This window comes from Bos mutus, chromosome 19 (assembly GCF_027580195.1).
Source record: "Bos mutus isolate GX-2022 chromosome 19, NWIPB_WYAK_1.1, whole genome shotgun sequence".
Lineage (NCBI taxonomy): Eukaryota > Metazoa > Chordata > Mammalia > Artiodactyla > Bovidae > Bos > Bos mutus.
The window spans coordinates 751,250-756,590 of NC_091635.1; positions in this window are offsets into that span (position 1 = coordinate 751,250).

A 5,341-nucleotide genomic window follows, 5' to 3' on the forward strand; every position below is an offset into this window, starting at 1 on the left:
GGCACCACGTCTGTATGCTCTAAATATGCTTGTATGTGTACACACAGATGTATACAGGGGCACCACGTCTGTATGCTCTAAATATGCTTGTATGTGTACACACCGATGTATACAGGGCACCACGTCTGTATGCTCTAAATATGCTTGTGCATGTACACACAGGTGTATACAGGGGCACCACGTCTGTATGCTCTAAATATGCTTGTATGTGTACACACCGATGTATACAGGGCACCACGTCTGTATGCTCTAAATATGCTTGTATGTGTACACACCGATGTATACAGGGGCACCACGTCTGTATGCTCTAAATATGCTTGTATGTGTACACACCGATGTATACAGGGCACCACGTCTGTATGCTCTAAATATGCTTGTGCGTGTACACACAGGTGTATACAGGGACATACGTGGCAAATGTTCATTTAAGTCACTCTCTCTGGATGGCTGGAGTATAAACACTCTTCTGATCAGGAAGAGAAGCCTTTGGCCCAGGACTCACTTTCTGAAAGGGCATTGAAAGTCACATTTCTAATGTCACCAAAAGAAGGTATTTATTACTTTTAACACCAAAAGTTTTATTGCCAGAATTTTATTGTCGTGGCATGGAGTAGAGACAGTACCAGTTTGAATGCGGAATGTTTGAGAAGTGTGTTTCCAGCCAGTGACCCTCAGCTCCTCTGCAGCCCCGGTCCGCTGCTAGAAGCTGAGTTCCTGAGTGGACGCCCGGAAACACTCCTAGGGGTCCAGGATTTCTGCCTCCTCCACAAAGCATTTTTCCTCCACTTTCTCCCAGTTTTCCTACAGCAGACATGACACAAACCAGACAGAGGATCAGAAAACCTGGGTTGGAGTCCAAGCTTCAACACAGATTGATTTGTGTCATTGGGGTAAATTAACTTCTCCAAGTCTCTGCCTCTAAAAATGGAGATATTCGTGACTACCCTAGGATTTCCTGAGGAATTTAGCCAGATGATACATACATATAAATGTATATAAATATAAACAAAACCAGGTGATGTGCAGTAAGTCCTGAACTCTCAAACAAACGCAAGGTGGGGTGGTCTGTCTCGGAGAGTCCCGCAGAGAGAAGAGCTTGGCAGGCTACAGTCTATAGGGTCACAGAAAGTCGGACATGACTGAAGCGACTTAGCACATACACAGTTTATTTAAATCAGTCCTGTATTAAACAAAACTGTAAACATGTTTAAAGCTAAATAGCTAAGTCCTCTAAAACAAAAACAGGCAAACTGGGAGACTAGGGCAAGAATGAGCGGGCCTCTCACAGGGCATTCAGCTGCCCTCCCTGGGGGCTAGGACCGTTCTGCGCCCGAGGTGGGAGAGGCAGCTTAGTTCTGAGCAAGAAGCTCCGCCGGTGGTCCAGTGGCTACGATGTCACCTTCCAATGCAGGGGTGCAGGCAGCCCTAAAATCCTGCAGGCCTCGTGGGCAAAAACAAAACATAAAGCAGAAGTGATGTTGTAACAAATTCAATAAAGACTTTAAAAATGGTTCACATTAAAAAAAAAAGTTCCAACCCCAAAGCACTCCAGGGCTCCAGCTGTGTGGCCGACCCTTCACTAGACCTAGGAATCTGGAAGCTCAGATCCGTGCTGACGTCTCCTAGGAGGAGAGAGGAGCGGAATCTTTAGAGAAGTGCTGTCCAGCAGGCAGAAGCAGCAGCTGAAAGACTGTCCTTTGTTTCTCTCGTCCCTCAATGGACCTGAATCAAAATCCAATTCATGACCCCCGCCTGGACTTCTCAACCCCCTCTTCTCCCCCCCACATTCAGCCTGAACCCCCACTCTCAACAGCCTGTCAGAAACCACACCCCCAAATACTCCTCCTGTGCCCAGCCTGTGTGGCTTCTACTCCCTCCCCTCCCCTCTGTGGTTTGCTGTGCTCTTTGTTTCTATCACTTACGGCAAAAGCCCCTGCACCTCTCCCTTCAGGGTAAGGCTTCCCAAGCTCCTCTTACGATTTTGATCACAAAAAGCCTAGCATCCGGTGTTTTAAAGGGTAAGCTGGGGGACTTCCCTCATGGTCCAGAGGTTGTGATTTTCCCTTCCACTGCAAGGAGGGGTGTGTGGGGGTCTTCCCTAGTCAGGGAACTAAGATCCCACATGCTGAGCAGCCAAAAAACGAAAACACAAAGCAGAGGCAACATTTTAAACAAACAGAGACTTTACAAATGATCTACATGAAAAAAAAAATTTAAACCTTAAAAAAAAAAAGGTAGGTTGGGCTGGGACTGAGCGCCAGGGTGGCTGAGCAGAAGGAAAATGCTGGTGATTTACTAGACTGCTCTCCCTCTGTTTAGCAATGAACGCTGGGTCCCGGAATGTTCAGGTATTATCTGGTGTTCACTGTGTATGTCTCTGCCTTTGTGTAATGTACATTGTCTTCGGTGATTTGAGTGGGAGAGGGAAGTCTGTGGACACTCCCACCAAGGAAAACGTAACACACACTTGCTCACTTGTGTTGTGATGACAGCCATCATTTAAAAAGCACATACGTGGCTACCTTCAACATGCCGATGTTTCAGTTTGGGTATTTTCTGCTATACGCAGTCACAGAGTAAAAACAGTCCTTCTCCCACCAGTGGGCCCAGGGCAAGGATTGCAGCGGAACCCGGAGAGGCTGGTGGCGAGGTCTGTGCTGTGAGCTTTACTTGGGGAAATCAGTAAGCGCGGTGCAATGCCAGCTTCCCCTTGGGAGGAGTGTTTCACAAGAGGTGGCGCAGCGATGACAGCCTGGTTCTTTTGAACGCATGCCTAATTTTTTTTGGCAAACTGTACAATCTGCGATTGTTCCTGTGATTGGTATAGGCTTAGAACTATCTCCAAAAGCCTTGGAGTCCAGCCAAACGTCATTCAGATTTCTTTGTGGGATATGATTCCAAACGAGCAGGAAGGATAGAAGAAGCTTTCAGAAACACCAGGACATCTGCACTAAGCACCAACACTCAGGGACTGGACAGGGCATCAGGGGTGAGCAGTGGACGGAACGCACAGGCAGGTCTGGCTCAGCCCCTTGCGGGGTCACTGCTCCTTACTCCTGGGTCCTGGTGCGAACGGTCTTGTTCGTGCCCTCCGAGAGTCTGTTTCCCCAGCCTGTGGAAGCTCTGTAATCAAATCCCCTGACCTTCACAGTCAGATTCCCCAGGAGTCCCCAGTCCCTTTGCTGGCTTCCTAGGCTGGGATATCTGTCAGTCAGATTCTCCAGGAGTTCCCAGTCCCTTTGCTGGCTCCCTAGGCTGGGATATCTGTTGTCGGGCCTAGGCCCTTTGCATCACTGTGAGAACTTCTCTAGTATCATCGTTCTCCAGTTTGCTAGTTGCCCACCTGGTTTCTATGGCAGGGCTGATGGTGACCTCCTCCAAGAGGACTCCGGGAGATGGTGACGGACAGGAAGGCCTGGCATGCTGCAGTCCACGGGGTCGAAAAGGGTCCGATGCGGCTGAGTGACTGAACAACAGTAACGGAGCAGTTTCCCTGGAGAGGTGGGAGCGGATCAAAGCTTGCCTGGAGCGGCTTTAAAGAGGGGAAGAAGAGAAGCAAGTCAGTGAGAAAGGGGTACCGGTGCAGACAAGAGTTGTTGTTTTTTTTTTAAGTGGAGGAGGGTGGTCAGAGAGATCTAAATACATTTTTTATAGGAAAATAACATCATATTTGTATGATGATGGGCATGACCCTGGAGAAGGAATGTGAAGAGTGAAATTGTTAGCTGCTCAGTCGTGTCTAATTCTTTGTGACCCCATGGGCTGTAGCCTACCAACCAGGTTCCCTGTCTATGGAATTCTCCAGGCAAGAATACTTGAATGAGTAACCATTCCCTTCTCCAGGGGATCTTCCCAACCCAGGGATCAAATCCAGGTCTCCTGCATTGCAGGCAGATTCTTTACCATCTAAGCCACTTAGACGGGAAGCCCAGAAACAGGAATATTAAACAGACACGGCACATAGTTATGTTGACCAAATATGGCTGATGAGTATTGGGTAAGAAAAAGTTTTCCTCTACCCTCTTGAGTTGAGTAGTGACAGGGCATGTGAACTAAATTAATGCAAGACAACAGGAGAAAAGGCCAGTTTTCTTTTCTACACAGAAGAAAAGAGATAATGTTACTCAAAGGTGTGGTTAGAACTGGTAGCTCATAGTCCATCTTAATAGGCGGAGAGGGGGGGACCAAAGGGCACTTATCTAAAATCAAAGATAAATGGGCTCTTCAGGAAATATGTATCTTTGTGATAAGGTCTCTTTCAGTTCAGTTCAGTCACTCAGTCGTGTCCGACTCTTTGCGACCCCATGAATCACAGCACGCCAGGCCTCGCTGTCCATCACCAACTCCCGGGGATCACTCAAACTCATGTCCATAGAGTCGGTGATGCCATCCAGCCATCTTATCCTCTGTTGTCCTCTTCTGTTCCTGTTCCCAATCCCTCCCAGCATGAGGGTCTTTTCCAATCAGTCAACTCTTCTCATGAGGTGGCCAAAGTATTGGAGTTTCAGCTTCAACATCAGTCCTTCCAATGAACACCCAGGACTGATCTCCTTTAGGATGGATTGGTTGGATCTCCTTGCAGTCCAAGGGACTCTCAAGAGTCTTCTCCAACACCACAGTTCAAAAGCATCAATTCTTCGGCACTCAGCTTTCTTCACAGTCCAACTCTCACATCCATACATGACCACTGGAAAAACCATAGCCTTGACTAGACGGACCTTTGTTGGCAAGGTAATATCTCTGCTTTTCAATATGCTATCTAGGTTGGTCATAACTTTCCTTTCAAGGAGTAAGCATCTTTTAATTTCATGGCTGTAATCACCATCTGCAGTAATTTTGGAGCCCCCTAAAATAAAGTCTGACACTGTTTCCACTGTTTCCCCATCTATTTCCCACGAAGTGATGGAACCAGATGCCATGATCTTCATTTTCTGAATGTTGAGCTTTAAGCCAACTTTTTCAGTCTCCTCTTTCACTTTCATCAAGAGGCTTTTTAGTTCCTCTTCACTTTCTGCCATAAGGGTGGTGTCATCTCCATATCTGAGGTTCTTGATATTTCTCCCGGCAATCTTGATTCCAGCTTGTGTTTCTTCCAGTCCAGCGTTTCTCGTGATGTACTCTGCATATAAGTTAAATAAGCAGGGTGACAATATACAGCCTTGACATACTCCTTTTCCTATTTGGAACCAGTCTGTTGTTCCATGTCCAGTTCTAACTGTTGCTTCCTGACCTGCATACAGGTTTATCAAGAGGCAAGTCAGGTGGTCTGGTATTCCCATCTCTTTCAGAATTTTCCATAGTTTATTGTGATCCACACAGTCAAAGGCTTTGGCATAGTCAA